The sequence below is a fragment of the Ctenopharyngodon idella genome, chromosome 22 (assembly GCF_019924925.1).
Source record: "Ctenopharyngodon idella isolate HZGC_01 chromosome 22, HZGC01, whole genome shotgun sequence".
NCBI classification, from domain to species: Eukaryota; Metazoa; Chordata; class Actinopteri; order Cypriniformes; family Xenocyprididae; genus Ctenopharyngodon; species Ctenopharyngodon idella.
Window position 1 is genome coordinate 13,398,756 of NC_067241.1, and position 24,071 is coordinate 13,422,826.

The window sequence follows — 24,071 nt, forward strand, 5'->3', positions numbered from 1 at the left end:
AACTGTTTTGGTCTAATATATATTTATATATATATATATATATATATATTTATTTATATATATAATGTATATAATGTATATAAATATAATATAAAATATATTAATTTTATTTTAAAATGTATATATTAGTTATATATTAGTACTTTACATGTTTATTTATATTTTAAACAAATTTTCATTTTTTATATTAATTTATTCTATTTTTTATAATTATATCTGACAATTATATGTAAAATTAATATATATATATATATATATATATATAATTATTAGTGCTGTCAAATCGATTAATCACGATTAAAAAGTTTGTAAATATATATATATATATATATATATATATATATACAGTATACTATGTGTGTATACTATACATACTATATATATATATATATATATATATATATATATTTATATATATAAACTTTTGTTAGATGCAATTATATACATATATATATTCATTTTATATATAATTGTACATATATAATTATTTATATACAGTATATACACAGTATAATATATATATATATATATATATATATACGAACTTATGTTAGATGCAATTAATTGTGATTAATCGATTTGACAGCATTAATAATTATTTATATATATATATATATATTCATTTTATATATAACTGAACATATAAATATATATATAGAATCATAATTTTATCATTACAAAGTCTTATATTTAAAACAAAATATAAAATTAATATATATATATATATAATATTAATAATTATTAGTGCAGTCAAATCGATTAATCACAATTAAAAAAGTTTGTAAATATATACAGTATGTGTATACATACTATATATATATATATATATATGTATGTATTTACATATACAAACTTTTGTTAGATTAATCATGATTAATCGATTTGACAGCACTAATAATTATTTATATATATATATATTAATTTTATATATAATTGTACATATATAATTATTTATATATATTTATATATACACACAAACTTTTATGTTAGACGTGAGTAATTGTGATTAATCGATTTGACAGCACTAATAATTATTAATAATATATATATAATCATTTTATCTTTAGAAAGTCTTATATTTAAAACAAAATATTCTTGTTAGCCACAAGTACGCTCAAATTATTTCTCAAATTTTATTCTTATAAAAACTAATATAAAAATAAAAAAACATACATCATGTGTGTTCTGGAAAAGTTGTGTCTTCACTCTTACACCTGTGTATTGATATATTTTTAAAGGACGGCATTAAAAGATATTAACGCATGTGGAAACGTACATGATAGTCCACAGAAATCCACAGCGAGAGGATAACTGGTGTTTTTAGGAAGGGGAAAGAGTTGTGTGTCCCCGGGTCGCTATAACTTCCTCGCTCCACATCACTCATGAGGCTCTTTTATGAGAGATGAACTATGTGGATGGATTGGGTTTCTGAGGGACCACTAGTTTCGCTCAGGCTCCCTTCACTGTCAGCAAACAGCCTGGCTTCAATAAATATGATAATGTTCAAGAACAGGGCTCAGATTTGATCATTATGGATTTATAAACATCGCAGCTAAACAACAGTAAAGACCCCAAGCTGTAATAAAACAACTAGATTCTGAAAAATGTGATGCTGTGGCATTGCTAGGGTATTCTGGGCATTCTGTGTGTTCTGTGAGGTTGCTAGGGTGTCGTTAAATTATTCTGAGTGGTTGCTAGGGTGTCGCTAGGTTGTTCTGGGTGGTCGCTAGGGTGTTCTGTGCTAAAAAATGGTCGGAAGTATAGTGGAAGTTTGTGAATTGTCAGTAGCCAGTAGTCTCTGGCTTTCATTAATAACACTGCTGCAGATTGGTGGATGGCTCTCTCGTCAGGAAGTAGTGCACTCGGTTAATGACAGCTGCTGTAAACATTACCAGTTGGGCACCCTCACCACCCCTTGTCTCCTCCTTCCCCAGAGCATGCTTCACTTTTTCCATGTAAAAACTTCAGGAAGAAAAACAACACATGTAAGTCTTGAGAGAACATCTAGAGCCGTGTACAGGGCTCATGTTCATTCACTAATGCTCCTGTACAGTGTTCATGTTGTTGATTATTTCAGCCCCATTATTTTTTGTTTGTTTGTTTTGTTTTGTTTTGTTTTTAAAGTGAAAACACATTTATCATATATAATTTATTTAATTTGATATAATTTTTTCTTGCAAAGTGAAGATTACAATAAATTGTCAATAAATAATAAAAGTAGAGATGAAATTAATTACATAAAAATAATAAATAAATTGATTAAATGTTATTTTGTCATATTTTTTCTATGATTCTGATCAGATAATTTGTACTAGGATTACGGTTGGTCTCACTACTGTTTTTAACATTTTTCTTTCCTTTATATATATATATATATATATATATATATATAAATGTTTTTAAAAATGTCATATTTTTTCTATGATTGTGATATGATTTTATACTAGGATTATGGTTGGGTTTAGGTCTCATTACTGTTCTAGCTTGTTTGTTTTCTCTTTTTTGGCTTTTTTAATTAAAATGTAACTTTTAAAAAATGTAAATAATTAATCACATTTTCCTTTCCTTAATGTATTATGATTTCTATAGAAGTGGACATTACACCGAAACATTTAATAACACAAAACCACAATTAATTAATCAACCTGATTTTGTTCAAATATTTAGATGACTTTGTTTTATTTATAAGAGTGGAATTGCAATGGGAGTAAATGCATTTCTAAAATGTTGTTTTGTCTTTGTTCTTCATAGGGTAGTAACCTAAGCTGTCCTGCGCTTGGCGTTTTAATGTGTCCATTCCTGTTCTTGATTGCACTCCGAGGTCACCAGGATCTAAAGTCACTGGAAGCAGTTAAAATAATAGGAGCTGACCACATGTTGGAGGTTATGAGATGCGGCCCCCCGACATACAGAGGAGCCGCTGTTGGGAACACTGCTGTTGTGTCTCGCTGACCTGTTTGTTTAAAACTTATACAAATATTTGTGTAAACTGATTTACAGCAAACATTTGATGCAAGTTATTGCTGATATTTGAATACAAATACACAAAAACCCACATAAACTAAGCTCTTTTTCTTTCCATTTTTTAGATGACTCTGCTTCTTTTCGTGTAATGGTGAGTAAACATGTGCATGTAAATATAAATCAAAATTTTGGTGTGTGTGATTGTGTGTGTGTTGTGGGGAGACTGCACACTTCCTGTTTACCTTTCCTCACTGACACTTTACCTTTCCATCACTAATGCATTTAGACAAATATACACATACTTCCACACAACTTCATTACAGGAGAGAGGGGGAGACGGGGGTTTGGGGGGTTTATTTGAGTTAAGGCCTGGTGCAACTGTTCTGCAAATTGCACCATCTTCCCTATAAATTATAATTTGACACATGTGGTGGCGATTTCCTGTTCATTTATTTCACACATGTGAACATATCAGTCACAATATACACTTGCATGAACTTACAATGAAATAAGTAAGGAATAATTGATGACAGGCTCGGGTGTGCATTATTTTCTGATAATTCAACAGACCGGAGTCAATTATTCTGCTTATACTACGGTTACCACACCTCAAGACATTGTTCAGATGTTGTTTTTCAAGACATTTGTCAGGTTTTTGTGCTTAAAATGCTCTTGTGTAAGACTAATTTCTTACGCATCTCATCTCACGCCTCCATTGCTAATTCCAAAACGTCATTTTAGAGCTAGTAACGGAAGCTTCAGCCATTTATAGCATTAGTTATTAATGCAGTTATTAGAGAGATAGAGAGAGAGAGAGAGATTAAATGTGTGAATTACCCTAGTCTGTGCGTCTCGGCAGCAGAGACTCTACTAATAGCGAAACTGTAAGTTTATCTGCTTCAAGAACAGTGCTGTTATTAACTCACCAGTGAGAAATGTCATGTAGCTTTTAAGTTGCTGAACTATTTTACTGATAAAATCGTCAGAGCAGCGCTGACAACACGTTTCTGTGCGAGTGTGTGTCTGTACTGTGTGTTTGTGCGTTTCAGTGGGAGAGAGAGCAGGAGAAAGATAGGATGTGCTTTCAGGACATAATATGCTGCTGCTGTTGGTTATTATTGCTGCTGCTGCTTCTGGTGTTGGTTATTATTGCTGCTGCTGCTGTTATTGCTGCTGCTGCTGTTAGTTATTATTGCTGCTGCCGCTGCTGTTGGTTATTATTGCTGCTGCTGTTGGTTATTATTGCTGCTGCTGCTGTTATTGCTGCTGCTGTTGGTTATTATTTCTGCTTATGCTGTTGTTATTGCTGCTGCTGCTGTTGGTTATTGCTACTGCTGCTGCTTCTGCTGTTGGTTATCATTGCTGCTGCTGCTGTTGGTTATTGCTGCTGCTGCTTCTGCTGTTCGTTATTATTGCTGCTGCTGCTGTTATTGCTGCTGCTGTTAGTTATTATTGCTGCTGCTGCTTCTGCTGTTGGTTATTATTGCTGCTGCTGTTGGTTATTATTGCTGCTGCTACTGCTGCTGCTGTTTATTATTGTTGCTGCTGATGTTATTGCTGCTGCTGCTGCTGCTGATGTTGGTTAGTGCTGCTGCTGCAGAGCAAGTATGAGACTTGCTACTGCCAATACATACTGAGCTGCTATGAGCAAGTACGACATGCTGCTGAACAATATTGCGTACATGAATTACCTGTAGCAGATCGATACAGGTGGAGCTGGGGAAGGTGGAGGTTTTCTGAAAGCACGCTGCAGCTGCTACAGCAAATGCTAAACAAGTATTTGAAGGGTGAGCAGCAAGCAATTTGGTTACTAATAGAGCATGAACCAATCAGCTGTGCCCTATAGAGAATGATGTTATTGCAAGCAGATTGAGTAAAGAACCTATCAGCCTGTGCCATCTAGAGTTTCATGACAGAACTTTGTATTTAAAACACCAGAACAATGACATAGCAACATATCAAAATCCACCTAGAACATCTTAGCAACAGAATTGTAACATACTAAAAAACACGTAGAACATCATAGCCAAAGCATAGCAATGTCCTAAAAACCACCCAGAACACCTTGGCAATAGCATAGTTACATTCTAAAATAAAAAGAAAACCCTAGAACACCTTAACAACTGCATAGCAACATTCTGGCAACCACCAACAACACCTTAGCATTATGGTAGCAAGTTTTACAGGGGCAAATATCACTTTTTTTTCTGAATATGTATAAATCTAGTTTCATTAGTAATTCCTCTTTTCCCTCAGTAAAAGAAGACTGCATGTCATCCCTCCCGTCTACTGGCAACTGTGAACGGCTGTGCACTGGGAACAATTAAAATTAATGAATAATCAGACCCTTCTGAAACCAACTGGCCAAATCAGCTAACTGTTTTCCATCTCTTTCCAAAAGCAGCGGCCACCAGCCGGGCCGGTCATGACAGTGACCCTCAGCTCTGCGGCAGCGCACATCTGCGGCCCACGAGTGTCTCCAGCTGCCTACGTCTCTATGTGTGGACGCTACACCTGTCCAATCCCAGCATTTCATTTGAGCTTGTTCAAAGGACCGCCTCTAGCGAAAGCGCATCCCAAATGACTTCCGATTAGTCTCTTGGCTTTGAACTACACAGCTGGTTTGTGATAACTTCTTCATCCGTTTGCTAAGTAGCATACAGTGAAGTCAAGGGTCTGAAACGTTGACCATTTAGGGTGTATTCCAAAATGTGTATTTCATTAGTCGCTTCTTCAACTTTTTCCTAACAATCTTTAATGGTGTCAGGAGTCGCAAAACCATCAGGATGGCTTTTCCGTTCTTACACGCAGTTCGCTCGTCTCTTTACGCTAATCTTCTGAATGGCCCATGATTGAACTGTGGGTGTCTGCCAGCTCCTTTCTTTGCTGCTCTTTCTGCTTTCTAATTTTTAGTTACTGTTGAATTCACCAAGCTTCAGAGGACACAAAGGGCTCCTGAACGCAGGCCAGCCCACCCCACAGATGGTCGGGGGATCAGAGCCTGTCAGCACACTCCAACATGCCAGGCACCGGGGTTCAGTCTCCACAGGAGCATAGCGAGTCTGAATGGGAGCATTTCCACTCGCTTCTATAGCCCCCCGCCAGGCATTTGTAAAATGATTTGTGGCAAATTTGTTGGATCAATATGGATGCCCGGAGGTGAGGCTCCTTCTGTGTAGAAGCACCGCTTGGTTCCTTGTGACTAAGCTAAAGCGGATCCGTTTGAAGCGCTGCGGCGGTAAAGACATCTGGAGCTCGGAGGTGATGACACGTTGACCGTGACAGAACTCGCTAAGCCGTCAAAAACCTGCTAAAGAATTGTAATTAGTTGTGATAGGCTTGGGACAGAGCGATTGTATTTGAGATGACTTGCATTTGCTAAGTGAGTTTGTGAACATCTGGAAGCGTGTCGAGGAAGAAAGTATAGGTTAGGCTAGTTGGTAAAGGAACATTCTGGGTTAAATACAACTTAAAAGTGAAGTGTGGCGCCATTTTTTGTCTCCAAATTAATGTTTTGCCCATTCTCTTCTGCCCCAAAAAAATGTACACCTGAAAGAGTGTTCTTACTTACTTACCACCTAATAATAATTCAAAAATATATATATAAATATATATATAGTTATCATTATTATTATAGGATATTATTTATTACATTTAAATATTTAAGTATTTTAATTTTATTTTTGTATTTTTTTTATTTTACTAACCAACTAATAATATATATTATTATAATATTTATATATTATTATAATATTATAATATTTTATATATATATAAAATAGTTACCATTATTATTATTATTATTATTATTATTATTATGGGATAATATTTGTATTATATTTTAATATTTAATTATTTTAATTTCATAATTAGAGTTAATAATAAATAATACATATTTATTAAGACATATATTTCATATTTTAAAATAAAGTATTATTATTATTATAAGATATCATATTTTATTTTTCAGTACAATAACAATATTACAATGCTAATTTGTCTTAATTTCTTATAATTAGACTAATAATATAATAATTATATATAATATATATAATATACTAATAAATAATTAATATTATAAAATACATTTATTTTATAAACATTTTTATTATATTATTATTACGATTTTTAATATAAACTTTATTGTTTGTTGTTGTTTTTGTTGTTGTACACATTCTTTCAAAGCAGTAATAATAATGATGACAATATTTATAATAATGATAATGAAAATAATTATTGTAGGTTATTATATTTTATTTATTATATTTTATTTTACAATAAAATAGTAATATTACAATAGTAATTTGTCAATTTTCATAAATAGTTCACAAAAAATAAATATTATTAGTACACATTATTAGTTGTACTGTAAAATAAAATATTTATATAATGTAAAATAAATATTATATATATATATATATATATATATATATTGCAGTACAGTTCTTCTGATAGCAAATATCAACTACAATATACAGCAATATAGAGAATTAGCAATAATATTAGAGTTGTAAAGTAGAAATGCAAAGCTTGTATTTTTGTGGACCAGCCTAAAAGATGGTCAACCAGCATGCTGCTTCATGTGATTCATGTTTTCCTGAACTTTATTGCACTATTCAATTGAAGTAAAGCAGTATAGAAAAACTTTGAATCTGCATAGTAGCGTAAGAAGCATAAGCAGGTGGCAAATGCACTTTTTGCGGTTGCCTGCTGCTTCACAAGAGTGAACATTCACATCTGATAGAACCTACATCTGATTTCCCCTCCCATTTCATCTTTGTGTATCTCTTTCTCTTAGACTTTTTGTATCTCCCTTTTTTCAGTGTCTCTCTCTTATATAAGCCGTCGTCCAGCTGGATAGCACAAGGACAAAAGCTTCAGTCACTGCTGTTGAATTGACCGTGGCTACAGGTCATTGTTGCAGTGTTTCTCGTCTCATATGGTCACATCAAAAACCTGTTGCTAGAAAAGTCACATTCACATTTCATTTACACATGAAAACCGGCAGATAATGCGTAGACACCTAATCCATTCGAACGCGTTTCCATGCATCACATCGACATCTGCCCGTCAACTGGCTTGCGTCCAAAAAACAATATAGTGTTAGAGGTCTAAAAGCCTTCGATATGATGTTGAGGTCAGTGTGATTGCTTAAACCCTGCTGACCGCTGAAGTGGGTTGGATTTCCTGTGGTACATAAACATCCCCAGTGATACACTAGCAGGTAAACTGAGGTTAGACACACAGCCACAAACCACAGCCACACTGTTTGCATATTGTAATTTTACCCTGTTCACAACCCCCATGGTTGCCTAGTGCTGCTACCATTTATAACTTCGGTTAGGGCTGATGGAGATGCTGCATTAGGCAGAACATCCCAGAGGAACAATTTAGTGCTCAGAGGTTGCTCTTTCATTGATCAGGTGACATAGAGGTCACAGTTATGATCTGTTTAAAGGGGTCCTATTATGCTTTTTTACACTTTCAACTTTCGTTAGTGTGTAATGTTGCTGTTTGGGCATGAAAAAGGCCTGCAAAGTTACTATATCTGCTGTATCAGTGCGCACTGTTTCTAAACTCCCTGAAACGCCTGATTGTAGTCTTGAGTTTTCTTCTGGGAACGAACATGTCACAATATTCCTCATTTAAATAATTCCCGCCCAAGGCATATGCCAAATAAAGGGGCGGAGCCTGATTGAGTTAATTAGTAGTGTGTTGAAACTTCACGGTTATGGTAAGAGGCGGGACATTTCCCAAACCCCAATCACAACACAATGGTCCAACCAACCAATCAGAGCACATTGCACTTTTTGGAAGGAGGGGCTTCAAAGAGACCGGAACTAAACAGAGTGTTACTGACAGACTGGGAAAAGAGGTGCTGCAATAATGGAAAATATGGGAAAAAATAATATGTTTTTTGAAAATTCAAGCATGAAAACCCATTCTAGTAGAGCCCAAAAACAAAATCAAGAGTTTGAAAAAGGACATAATAGGTCCCCTTTAAGTAAAATTATCTCGTTTCTCCTAAAATTCCCAAAATAATATAGAATATAGAGTTATAAAATGTTTAGATAATTTGGTCTTGGATAAATGAAATGTTTGAGTTCATGTTGTAATCTCTGCCTTTGGATTTCAGATTTTGGAGCACAGATTGAGACATTGAGTTCTCTTCTGAAGCTCTACAGGAGACACAAGTGAGTCTTTTAAATAAAACTCCAACATGTTCTAACAAGAAAGTGTAAGTACTTAGTTGCAATTTCAAATTTGTATGATATGATTCATAGGAAAATGTACGATTTGTATTTTTAATAAATAAATAGATAAATAAGCATGAACCTGCACCCCCTAAACCAATTTGGTTCAACAGTTTGCTAAAACATAAAATAATTTCAAATTGTCATAAGACTGTGTTAAAAAGTCAGTTTACTTTCCACTTAATGTCACTGCTGTCAGGGAGAAGCAAATGAGATATTAAAGAGACTTCCTTTTGGGATTTTTTTTTTTTTCGTATGAGACTTTCCTATAGAACGTTATTTGCAGGATATATTTTGCGAATAACTTTTAGGAAAATAAAAAGGACATTTTTGTCCAGATTTATTAAATGCATTAAAATGTAATTCACTTAAAATACACATTTTTATGATGAACACTTTCAAATTCAATGCTAAACTTCTAGAAAGAAACCTCTGCATAATTTTTCATTATTTTAGTATTCATATATATATTTTTTTTTTACGTAAAAAAGCTGTTTTGTTTTAAAATTATTTCATTATGGCGTAACATGCTAGAAGCCATTTTGAAACAGGAAATATATGTGTATATATATATATATATATATATATATATATATACAGTCAAACCAAAAATTATTCAGACATTTTTTATATATTTTTACTAGTGGGTGCAGGACACTATAGTTTGTGACACTATCATTTATGTAAGTGAGGATAGCAAAATAAAGTAAACTGTGACATATTATACCCAAAAATTCTTCATACAGTGGACTACCAGTAAAACTGATAAAAATTTGGGACCAAAAATTATTCAGACACTTTGACCTGACCATGTTTTGCTTAAGTGTTATCTGACATAATTAAGATAAATTTTTTCTGACACAGTTTAACTCTGAGATCTTGTCATATTTTATTACCATTTTTTTTTTAAACTAAAGTGAATAAACTGAATTAATGAATGAAATGTTAAAGGTTTCTGGATACATTTTGGTTTGACTGTGTGTGTGTATATATATATGTATATATATATATATATATGTATGGGGGGGGGGGGGGTTGTAATGTATAATTTGAATGTAAATTTTTGCCTTGATAGTATGTCTGAAAACTTTTTTGAAATAGATTTTTTTTTATTCATCTTTTTCAGTTGTTTTTTCGGTGGTCTCACTGACCTGAATGATACTGATGATATATTTACTAAACAGCCCAAAATATATGAGCCACGGCTGTTTTTTGTAAAACAGAAGTTGGCTGATATCCACAGCAGACTCGTGTGTTCCGCCGTCTGCCGGTTTTCAAAGAGGGTGGCGGCACAAAAAAAAATAATCGGCAGAACATCCCATAATTCTGAATGTGAGGCAACAGATGTTGATGGTGAAGAAAGGGGCTCTCAGGACTCGGGCCTGTAGAGCTGTCCATTGTTCGGCCTCAGAGCCATTTATGTGGTCGCCATGGCAACGCTACGCCACTTTTATCCATTTCCCTTCGCCGGACGCATGCTAATGCGAGATCATAGCTCTTATTGACAAAGATGATAGAAGCTGAACAACAAACAGAACGACGTGGATGAAAGCCAACAGGGCTCCGAGCTTTCATGTACAAGGTGCAAAACAGAGTTTTATTTAGCAGCGCGCAGTTTGTTTGATTATCATTATGAGCATAAAGCGAGCAGAATATTTTATGATGTTCTCGTTCAGGAGAAAGCGATGTTCTAAGTTGTTTACAGCTTATAAAATGTCTCAGCGGTGGCACTTGTTATTGGAATCCAGGAGTGATTTTAGGTAAAATGTCAGAATGACCATGTTGTCCATCATATCCTAGAACAGTCTGCACGTGTCTGGAGGAGGTCAGTGGTTGAGCTTGTAATGGACGCACATTTTCTTTTTATGTGACAAAAAGACTATTGTCCCTGAGACCAAAGCTGTACGTGTCAAAGGCAGTTGTAAAGTGTCCAGCCAGGTGTCGATCTGTCTTTGAGCTGCTGGACAATGGTGGGACTCATTGTCAAGTGCCCTGTGCCGTCTCTCTAGTCCTTCACTCGCAGATTATGTTCATTCACTCGTAGATTTAGTCAATTTTACGTAAGATTTGTAAGAAATGTGGTTTTGGTACTTGAGGTTTCCAATTGTTTGAAATACTGTGAAAAATATTTCTGTCATGACAACTCTCAGAGAGTTTGGTGCTTGGACAGCTATTGCTGCTGCTGCTGTTATTGTTGCTGCTGTTATTGATGCTGCAGTTATTGCTGCTGCTGCTGTTGCTGTTATTGCTGCTGCTGCTGCTGCTGTTATTGCTGCTGCAGTTATTGATGCCGGTGCTGCCTTTATTGCTGCTGCTGTTATTGCTGCTGCTGCTGTTATTGTTGCTGCAGTTATTGCTGCTGCTGCTGCTGCTCCTGTTATTGCTGCTGCAGTTATTACTGCTGCTGTTATTGATGCTGGTGCTGCCTTTATTGCTGCTGCTGTTATTGCTTCTGCTGCAGTTATTGATGCTGGTGCTGCCTTTATTGCTGCTGCTGCTGCTGCTGTTAGTGTTGCTGCAGCTATTGCTGCTGCTGTTGCTGTTATTGCTGCTGCAGTTATTGCTGCTGCTGATGCTGTTATTGCTGCTGCAGTTATTACTGCTGCTGTTATTGATGCTGGTGCTGCCTTTATTGCTGCTGCAGTTATTGCTGCTGCTGCAGTTATTGCTGCTTGCTGATGCTGCAGAGCAAGTACAGAACTTGACACTGCCAGTACACACAACATCCTTTTATGAGCAAGACATGCTGCTGCTGAACAAGCATGCATGAATCACCCCCATAGCAGATCTATTCAAGTGGAGCTGGGGAAGGTGGAGCGTTTCTGAAAGCTGTTGTAAGAAACATTTCTGATCATTATCAATGTTGAAAACAGTTGTGGCGCATAATATTTTTTGTGGAAAAGAAACAGCAATTATTTGAAACAGAAGTCTTTACTGTCATTTTTGATCAATTTAATGCTTCTTTGCTGAATCAAAGTATTAATTTAAAAAGAAGTTGCCAAATACAACTTTTACTTAACATTTGGCACTTGGCAAATGTTAATTATGGTTTCTGCTAACCGGTGAGACATTATACACCCAGTTTGAGGCCATTTGAAGTAATTTCATTGGCCTTCAATATGACTAACAAATTCTAATGTTAAAGAATCTGGATATCCAAACAAGTTTTAGTCCTCAGAAGGGCTGAAGCCAGAACCGTGGAGCTACTGAGGTCAAAATCTCGTTGTGCCCTTGGGCAAGATACGTAATCCTGGGTTACTTCAGACGGACTGTCCCTAAAATTAGTGCACTGCAGTGTACAGTTGAAAAGCTTCAGCTTAAGGGCAAGTAACTTGTAATATCAGCAGAAACAATTAAAGGTTGAGCTCTCTTTAAACTATGTGCATGTTTTCCACCTCTTTGCCAGTGGCATTGCACTGTATTGGTCAAAAAGTCAAATCCACTCTTGCTTTGGCGGAAACTACAGTGTGCTTGAGAATTACATCAGTGCATTTACAGGTTAGCTTTCGTTCTTGTGTTTGTGAGTTCAAACAAAAGAAGTAATGATATATCCATTCTCAAGCAGAGCTTAATGAGAGGCTTGAGCCATCTGTAGAGCCCATGGACAAATGTGTTGATTATTTGTATATTTTAATAAATCAGATTCATCAAAAGTGTTTGCAAGTGTAAATTATTTTGATCAAAAGACTGCACTTCTTGTTGACAATCAGTCTTGTTTGTAATTGATTTTACAGTATATGTATCAACTTCAAAGGCTTCCAGTATGCATGCAAGCAGCTGATAGTAATATAACGTTTTCATAATGATCTGTTTTCTAATTTCTCCTTTTGTTTACAGAAGCATCAAAGAAGCTGCTTTTGATACAGAACGCAGTATTTGAACAATTTCAGAGACACATTGTGTAATTTTTTTATAAAATGCAAGCAAACAACTAAAGCATCATGAAGTTGTTTGAAATGCAACACAATGTTGCTACTTGTATTGACAAATCAAGTCGCCAGCAATGATCAAAATAACACAACCATGCTAAAAACCACACGTAAATGTTTGTCTGCATGCGCAAACGAACACTAAACATGTGTATTCCATCTGGTTGTTGTCTTCTTTTAACCCTAAACTTTTCTGATAGTAGTCAAATCACATGTCAGTGATATGTTTTAAGGTTCACAAACACATTTGCATATTTAACTCATTTTCAAATGTTTTGTGTTCATTTAGGTCAAACAGCAGAGCGTGGAGCCGGCAACACTAAGGTAATGGGTTTGATTCCCAGGGAAAATCCAGCAACACTGGCTTTAGCAGATGTATTGATTCTTGTTCATATTGGTTTAGTCTTATTATTGAACATGTGTCTTTTATAATCTGCTTAATTAATAGTTACACAACAGCTTCTTATAACTCACTTTGACAGCATGCTCTGCCGGTGACATAGATGTCAGGTCATTGTCAGGAAACGGGGCCATTTCTGCACTGCATATCCCATGACATACTACAGGTATTGAACAGAATATTGATAAGTGATCGTTTTTCATTTGAATATATACACAGTTAAGCGAGGCATAAAGACACATTCAATCATATGATATATATATGTGTATATATATATATATGGGTCAATGACATGACGGGTCGTTTTTTGTCCAAAGGCCTTAATAATAATAAAAAAACAAAGATATGACATCCAAAGTATGTAAGGTAGTTCAACTTGATCTCTTTTATTGAATCCAAAAGGTTTTAATTATATTTTGCTACATATAAAAGTATTTTAAAGATTTTGTAGTGTCAAAAGGTCATTCGGTTTAACCGTCCAAAGGCCAATACAGTTGCTCATACGCATGTCCCGAAACATCAGGTCATTCGGTATAACCACTATAAAACATGGAAAATGTTGTAATATTTTAAAAACCGAAATTTTGGTTAAACAGAATAACTTTTTTGGTGACAAATTTTGTCCATCTTGTAATAAATGACAAAAGCAGTGTTAATTGATTATAAAAACCACATAATCTCATTGTTAACACTTAATAAAACTTCAAAATTAATTATATCTCCTTTATGTTTCTTGACACTTTTAAAAACCTTATTCGTCAATGACCAATAATATATATATATGTATACGTGTGTGTAATTAAAAAATAATAATTTTCAAATCAATCAAATATATTTTGCTTAAATTTATTATTGAATTAAAATTAAATTATATTAAATATTATATTATATTATCAAGGATGAAAACGGTCTTTTTCCCATACACACATATATATATATATATATATACACACACACACACATGCACAAACACACATATATATATATATATATATATATACAGGATATAAGATTTTTGCAGTTTGTGTGTTTCAATGGCCTATATAGTATCTCAAGCTGCTTTATCTGTCTCTGTATGCAGTATTCAGTGAAGGTGTGTATGGCCATTAGCATATAAGTTTAGACACAGGGTGCCTCCCACCTGGTAAATGTTTATAGCCGTTCTTGAGATTGCATCTGAGATTTGAAGAATTGACCTCCTGTTGTTTCACAGCATGGCGGTGACGGCAGGACCCTTGTGTATCTCAATCACTTTTTATTCGCCCCCTTCTCCCATATCTATCTCATAACTCCAGACACCAGCACACAGCGGCTGTTTGCTCTGGTCTGTGGAGCAGCGATGAAGAAGCATCACAGATGAGATCACGTATCTCAAAAAGATTCAGTTGAGACTGCTTGCTTGTGAGAAAAGACTCCAGTAATCCTGCGTTTGAAGTATGCAATCAAAAGTAAAAGATCTCAGTATGAAGTCAAATACTTCTCATCAAATTATCTGATAATGCTATTAGCATTCATTTTATAGCTATGTGTGTCAACAATGGTCTCATGTATTTATTTTTTGTTTCTTAAGGAATCGTACTAGAAACTTCTAAGACATACATAAATTAAACATAAATGAGATTCAAGTAGTTTTTATATACTGCAAAATGCTTTGTTTTATGCACTTTCTGTAAAAATGTCTTTTATGTGTATTATACAGTATACATGCATATATTAATTGTCTGGAAATGCGTTATGTTCTTCCAGCGAGTGTTTTCCTTCATTAGGATGGTGTGACAGACAGGCATACAGCTGATGGGGGAGTTTATGGTGAGAAGTGTCCTCGGCAGGGGTCTCCGTTGACTGTGTGGCCCTTTCTCCCCCTCACACTTTTATTGTTTGTTGATGGAAGCAGTTGTCATACTCTGGCAATAACAAAAGCAGGCCCATCACTCTGTTTACCTCTGCACAGGAACCAATGGGCAATTCTCCATTAAATTACAGCCATGTGTGGAATCCAGATGCGTCTCCCCCCTCCATCTCCTCACACACGCATTTAAAAGTTGGTGTGAGATTCAGTAGCTTATTTTGCCTTCCTTCCTTCTTTCTTTTTCTTTCTTTGTGAATTTTCAAGAAACATTTCTTATTATTATTAATGTTGAAAACAGTTGTGCTCCTTAATATTTTTATAGAGACAGTGAGACTTTTTTTTCAGGATTCTTTGATAAATAGAAAGTTCAAAAGAACAGTGTTTATTTAAAATAGAAATCTTTTGTAACATTATAATGTTTACTGTGACTTCTAATCAATTTAATGTGTCCTTGCTAAAAACAAAATATGCATTTCTTAAAAAAAAAAAAAAAACATCTTACTGGCCCCAAACTTTGAATGTTAGGTAATACTGTAAGAGAAAAAATATCAAAAATATGTATTTCTTATATATTAAACTACATTTCTTTCATTTTTTCTATATTTCATGTTAAAAAATCCTTTCACAGTACAAAAATGTTGACTGTATGTGATGTGGTGCAGTATTTTCCTGCTGAAAAACATTCTTTTATCTTCTTCATCCTCACAACAATAAACTTCAGAACACTTTAAATGTAACAGGGTTAGATTTTCAAAAACACATTTTGAAAGAAATGTTTCATTTAAGTATCCATTTGTGTCTCAGATGTTTATTCTAAAATTCTTTAGGAGTATAGACACAAATGAGATGATGCTGACATACAGTATAATCATTTAGAGCTATAAAATTTATATGGATAACAGCTCAGATCATTTAATACACTCTTAAAAATAAAGGGTGTTTTTCAGCAATGTCATAGAACCATTTAATCTGTTCATCTTTCAGTGAACATTCTTAGTGTGGAAAAGAAAATATTAATATTCTAAATAGAATATAGAAAATAAAGAATCTTTTGTGCATTCTAAAGTTTCCATGAATGTAAAGGTTCCTCATGGAACCATCAATGGCAACAAAGAACCTTTATTTTTAAGTGTATTGTTATTTTGAAATAATTCTCAAAAAGTTTCATATTGAGATCTCTGAATTTTGTTCACACTTTTGTATCTTGGTAAAATTTTAATACATTGAGATCTCTTCTGAAACTTCATGTGTGAGATTTTTGGGATATTTTTCCTAATAAGAAAAGCATGGAAACCAAAAGTTGAAAATCTCTATTTGCTCTCCATTTAATCTCATTCCTGAAACAATTTAATTGAGATATTATAATAAATACAGCATGTTTAGAATCACCTCTTTTCTTGTCATTAACTGCACTCAAGCATTACAAACAACAAGCCAAAGTAAACTTGTTTGTGACATGCTGTTGAGTGTAATTTGTCCCCACCCCCACCTCCCCTGTGATCATCTCAGACCAATAAGCAGTTTACTTGTTATCTTAAAAGGGTCGCATCTCTCTGAGGACTTCCTGTGAGACATTCATGTGCATATTGCAGCATTGTCTTAGTGTTATTGCCAGTCATATACACAGCATTTCATTACTCTGGGGAAGTCACTTGTCAATAAAATAAGAAAAAAACATTGTTGCATATAAAAACAATAACCTGTATAATAACTTTTATGTGAGTTTTATATAAAAACAATAACATGTATATAATATCTTGTAATATGTTCCTCTAATCAAAAGCCAGTACAGGCAGATATTGTTAAAGCTTTAAAGTCAAAATGCACTTTTTAGAAATGTCACTGTTGTCCAATATAATATGTAGTTTCTATTTGGGGTCAATTTGACCTCAGCAAAAACACACTGTATAAAGATATAATAAAACAAATCTAATTGGACAATAGGCAGGACTCTGTGACCCCAAACAGAAGTAATATAACATTTTTCATGGAGGACGTTTGATGGATGTTATTAAGTTGAAATATGAGTTCTCATTTCAATATCAGTTCTCATAAGGTCAGGAAAAGTCAGGAGGTATCTTCAATGTCAAGTATGTTTTTGAAGGATTAATGTGCTTTGGGGTCTATATAAATATATATCCGTTTGTGTGCTAAAAAAAATTAGGGGATTTATTTATTTATTGTTGGTCTTGTTATACTTGTATTATCTGTCTATATCTATCTATGTCTGTATCTTTCTATATAAGTGACAATTGCAAATAAGTTCAGGAAGAATCATTTTTACAAGTTATTACATCAATATAAACAAATATTTACTTACCAAATTTGACGATGGTGAAAGGCTGACGAACGTTTTCTGTCTGCTTCTTCGCACTTCACGAGATATCACAATAAATGCTGAGAACATGATATTGATATTGAATTGAGTCAACATATGTTTTTAAGTTGAGGTGGCAAATACTGTCGTTAAGTCAACTTAAAAACTAGTTGATACAGTGAAAACCTAACGTTAAGTTGAATGAACAAATTCAGAAACTTGAAGTTGTGCCAACTTAAAAAATTACATTTTTTTTACTGTGTGATACTTCAATGTCAAGTATGTTTTTGAAGGTTTAATGTGCTTTGGGGTCTAAATACTGTATATATCAGTTTGTGTTCCAAAAAATTAAGAGCTTTATTTATTTATTGTTGGTCTTGTTGTTATACTTGTATTATGTGTCTATCTATCTATGTCTATATCTATCTATATAAGTGAAAATTGCAAATAAGTTCAGGAAGAGTCATAAGGTATCAATCTATCATTTTTACAAGTTATTACATCACTATAAACAAATATTTACTTACCAAATTTGACGATGGTGAAAGGGTTCAATCCATCATGGCCGCAAACATTCGTCTGCTTCTTCGCGTTTCACGAGATCTTGTGCTTTTGAATTACTTGAAATATGAAATCACTTCAAAAAGGAAAATACAGTTAAGTGCAACGTATAGCGCATGTCTTTCATATAGGCTACATAATATTGTAATGACAACATTATAACTGTGTGCTTGGGACATGGCTTTTAATGGCGAGACTTTTGTTTTTGTAATCAGGATCTGAAAAATTATATACAAATTTTGATTTAGATTTATCGGCCAATATATCGGTTATCAGCTTTCAAATATAAAGAATTATCGGTGCATCCCTAATATATATATATATATATATATATATATATATATATAGTGAAGTGCTTTGTTTATCGTTCATTAGGTCTTGTTATAGGCTTGTATGTAAGGTGAAAATTTTAAAAAAATATTGGGGGAAAAATCATTCTGAAGTGTTGAGTATTGGGCATTATAGAACGCTTTATCAATGTTTTCAAGGGAAATTCAAAAGAAAAGGATCTTTTTATTATTTTTTTTAATCTGTGGGATGAGCAATATATCAATCAATAATAATTAAGTAGATGGGTACTGTATGAAAAGCTCGTGCAGAGAAATACATGTTAATTGGCCACCTAAAAGCTATTTTGTAAACATATTCATCTCTCCCTCCACATATGCTTTCATCCATTATGTTATGTCTGCAATTATCTAAACATATAAATATGAGGTTTGAGTCCTTCCTTTCATAATCTCTTGCACAAAGAGAGTTTAGTTACAAAACAGATGAAGATGAATGCCGAATGAAGTCTGAAGTCACAACATAAAGAAACAAGGTTCACTCCTTGATGAAATTGTTTACAGAAACAAAACCCATGTTCTCAGAGAGAGCAACAAATGATCGTACAAGCCATTTATTTAAATCAATCTATTTTCCATTTCTTTATTTGTATGTTTAATCCTTTGAGGAGAGCAGTCGCTGAGCTAAACAAATTATTTTTAGAGTCGAATCATTCCAGTGTGTAGAAACTTGAGCACTTTGCACATTAAGAGTTGCTTAAAGCGCTTGTTTGATTTTGTGATTTTTTTGCCTTATGATTCATTTTAATCTGGCGAAGCGATATGGCCGAGCGTTTTGAGTGATGAGATGTTCCTGTTGGTTTGATGTTGATCACCAGCTGGCACGCCAACCATCAGCTCAAAGACACAGTCTTGCCAACAGCTGCTTTGCCACAGTTGTTTTGGAGGTGCCAAGAGAAACACGCATGCAAAACTGTAATATTTTAAAAGAATTTCTGGTAACACTTTAGGCCTACTTAAAGCCTCTATAGGTAGGCCTATTCATAATGTACATTATAATGCATTTCATAAATAATCGTAAGCAGTCGCATTATAATATTTTAAGATTCCTTGTTACATCTAAAATTGGTTGTTTGTCATGTATTTTAATGCAATATACTGTCTAAAGGTGTGTTCAATGAATGGATAAGTATTTTAATTGTGGATACAACTTATTCATGAGAGGTCCATTACAAGGCATAATTAATGCATTCAAAATACTTTCACAATGCATTATACATAAAGGCTTGCTGACGTTCTTTCTCTCTTTTTGAAAAACATCCAGGTTGATTGTCTTTTCTCAGTGACTTTTTGGTTTTGTTCACTTTCCAGTGTGCCACGATGACAAACAAACATTGAGAGTGGCACGCTGTCGCTGATGTGAGAAATTACTTCAGCATCTGATTGGTCTTTGTCTTTCATGTTTTACGCAGACGCAGGGAACATGTGTTCAATTTACAAGTGTACTTCAAGCGTCACCCTGCTGCTGTCCCGTAGCTATTAGCCCTGATACCATCACAAGACCTTTTATAGAGGCCATCTGAAAAAACATACGATGCTCAGCATCAGAAATATCAAACGGGTGCTTTTTCCATTATGAAAAGGTTTCTCAAGCTATAATAAACTGTAACAAATTGACAGTTTTACAGTATAACTTGACATTACAAATTTCAAGCCCAAGGTCAAAAACTATACAAGCTACTTATTGGAAAGAACCTTTAATAATGAAAGAAGAACCTTTAATGACATTTTAAGATGTTCCCTCTTGACAAATATTAAAAAAGATGAAAGTGATAAAGGCATTAGCTTGCCTTCGAATTCACTTCTCAAAAAAACGATTCCATTATGCCGTTTTTTAAAAAATATTTAATAACTTTAAATATGATGGGTGTATGTATATATATATATATATATCACAGTTCATCACTAAACATAAATAAATAAAAAACTTAAAAATGACTATATGCAAAATTACTAACTACAAAACTGCGTTTTAAACTAATATATATATATATATACACTACCAGTCAAAAGTTTGGAAACATTACTATTTTTAATGTTTTTGAACGAAAGTCTCTTATGCTCATTAAGGCTGCATTTATTTCATAATAAATACAGAAAAAACAATAATATTGTGAAATATTATTACAATTTAAAATTATGGTTTTCTATTTTAATATACTTTAAAATATAATTTATTCCTGTGATCAAAGCTGAATTTTCAGCATCATTACTCCAGTCTTCAGTGTCACATGATTCTTCAGAAATCATTCTAAAATGCTGATTTGATACTCAGTTATTATCAATGTTGGAAACAGTTGTGTTGCTTAATAATTTTTTGGAACCTGTGATACTTTTTTCAAGATTCATTGATGAACAAAAGGTTAAAAAGAACAGCATTTATTCAAAATATAAATCTTTTCCAACAATATAAATCTTTACTATCACTTTTTATCAATTTAACACATCCATGCTGAATAAAAGTATTAATTTCTTTCAAAAAAAAGAAAGAAAAAAAATTACTGACCCCAAACTTTTGAACGGTAGTGTATATTGTTACAAAAGATTTCTATTTTAAATAAATGCTGATATTTTTTAGCTTTTCATTCATCAAAGAATCCTGAAAAAGTATCACAGGTTATAAAATAATATTAAGCAGCACAACTGTTTCCAACATTGATAATAAATCAGCATATTACAATGATTTCTGAAGGATCATGTGACACTGAATACTGGAGTAATGATGCTGACAATTCAGCTTTGCATCACAGAAATAAATTATATTTTAAAGTATATTAAAATAGAAAACCATAATTTTAAATTGTAATAATATTTCACAATATTATTGTTTTTTTCTGTATTTATTATGAAATAAATGCAGCCTTAATGAGCATAATTGACTTCGTTCAAAAACATTAAAAATAATAATGTTTCCAAACTTTCCAGACTGGTAGTGTGTATATATATATAAAATGAATGCTGAAAGGTTAATCTTAGGTAATAAAAAATGAAAATAGAATTACCCAGGTGAAAAAAAAAGTACACTTCTATAATATACTTAAAGTGCTCTATTTTCGCGCACTAATTTTGTACTTAATATACTATATTAAAAGCACATTTTAGTTCATATTTCATGGTGTCTCAAGATTATCTTAAGAAATACTAAAGAAGAATTTTTAGTATATTAAGTACAAAATTAGTGCACGAAAATAGAGCACTTTAAGTACATTATAGAGATGTACTTTTTTTTCACTTCATGATGTGTCATCTTATAGAAGTTGGCTGCATACAAATAAGATCATAACCATTCATCATTCAATCACATTATTGACATTGTGTTTCTGCCAGCTTCATCCCAGAATCATAACCATCAGTCCACCACGTATCATTAATCAATTCAGAGCATCGGTGTGAATCTTCAGACAACACGGGTGAAATTGACGTTTTAAACACTGATGTGCATGGCTTCGTTCATGCAAACTGATGGAGGTTTCTTTGTTTCGTGCATTACCTTAATGTCAGCTTTTTAAATGCAGCTATTGAGCACTATTGCCCAAATGTCCACTGTCAGAGGTTAATTCTTTTCAGAGGAAACATCACCAGATATCCACAAACAAATATCTCATCGCCTCTCTAAACAAAGGACAGGGAGAGGTCGAGGTCAAGACCTGTACACAAGTGTACAACAACATACAACAATAGTGTATGGCAAAAGGACTTCACACTTTTCATTTGGAAAATGTCTATACTACTTAAAATAAAGGTTCCAAAAACGGGGGTTTTTCACAGCGATGTCAGCGAAGTACATTTATTAATAGAAACATTTCTTAATAGAACCATTTTTCTTAGTGTGAAGAACATTTTAACAATCAGAAGAACCTTTTCCACTATAAAGAACCTTCTACGGAAAGGTTTCACGGATGTTAAGTCAACAATATATAACAATCCATGGAATCTTTCCATTCACTATAAATAATTATTTTTATGATTTGTTATCACAACATTTTCTTCTTTTGTCAAATCAACTTAGATAATGTGATTCAGATAACATAATATTTTGAGTTTTTGTTGATTAAACCAATCGCCTTCATTGTATTAACTCAAATTTTTTAATTTAAATGAACTCAAAATTTTGAAGCAAACAACACTTTAAAAACACAGGGTTAGAAACAACCCAAGGGCTGGGTAAACATAGGACAGAACACATTTTACCCAGCTAATGGATTGATTCATTTTTACTATAATACTAGCGTTTTTTGTTTTTACTTCATACATGAATTAATGTTTACGGATTAACTTAAATCCTCTAAATACTCCACACAACCACTGGTTTGCATAATTCCTTTATTTTCGATCATATTTTATAGTATTGCATAATTTATATCGTTTTTAATACATATTGCCTACATTCAAGCTCGTTTAACAAATATTATAAGTAAAAATTAAGCATTTAGAAGTAATTCAAGTGTAATCGACCAGACTATGTTGTCTTGTTTCCACCGTAACGGCGCTGGATCTCGTGCCGGAGATGGCTCGCGTTCGGCGGGGAAGTTCTAACTTTAGACCGCCGCCTGCGTTTCACTCGTAGCTGGAAAATGCTGTGACTGACTCCATAATCGGTCCATAAATAATCAGTGTACAATTCTGAAACACATTCTAAAACATATTTTAACTTCCTAAGTATTTATATTCTGTATCTTTTTGAATAAAATCATAAAATTGTATGCAAGGGATCAGGCGTTTCCATCGCGCGAAAAGACCGACGCAGCACTCGTTTAGGTAACTCACATCGCGCCCCTGTATGCTGCTTTGCATAAAATTAAACGATATACAGAACAATAACGAATTTTTAGATAAAATAAAACGTACACAAACCTGTATTTTACCGAAGACATGCACCAATTTGACGGAGCTGCACTGCTCTCTCCTGAAGAGGTCGCAAATAGCCCGCGATAAATAACTCAACCCCTGGGTTGTTATGTCTGACCCAGGATCTTGGTAACACAAAAACTACCCAAACACTGAGTTATTACGTCTGATCCAGGAGCTGGGTAACACAAAAACTACACAAACACTGGAAAAATAACCACAAAAAAGACCCAAAAGGCTCAACCCAAGACTAGGGTAGAGAAATAAACCCAATATTTTTTAGAGTGCAGGACAGGTAACTTACTTTTTTAAGTTAAACCAAAAATTATTTTTTACAGTGCATTGAAGGTTCTTTATAGTGGAAAAGGTTCTTCTGATTGTTAAAATTTTCTTCACACGAAGAAAAAAAATGGTGCCAATAAAGAACCTTTATTTTTAAGAGTGTTTTCTGTTCGAACTAATATTACTTTCTCTAGCCTACTTCCTTTTGCTAAATACCAACGTTTTTCATGAGTTCTCCAGTCATTTTTGATAAATGTTTAAGTATTTTTGTAGCATTGATGCCATTATGTTTTATAGCTTGCCCTCGCAAAAAGCACTTT

General features: G+C 33.5%; 1 long non-coding RNA gene across 1 annotated transcript; it reads left to right on the forward strand.

The window, feature by feature from the left end:
- The first annotated feature begins 2,512 nt into the window (after positions 1–2,512).
- Positions 2,513–16,321, forward strand: LOC127504953 (uncharacterized). Its single transcript, XR_007927523.1, has 4 exons — positions 2,513–3,115; positions 13,437–13,471; positions 13,630–13,713; positions 14,761–16,321. It is a non-coding gene; the product is annotated as an uncharacterized LOC127504953 (long non-coding RNA).
- Positions 16,322–24,071: the final 7,750 nt, after the last annotated feature.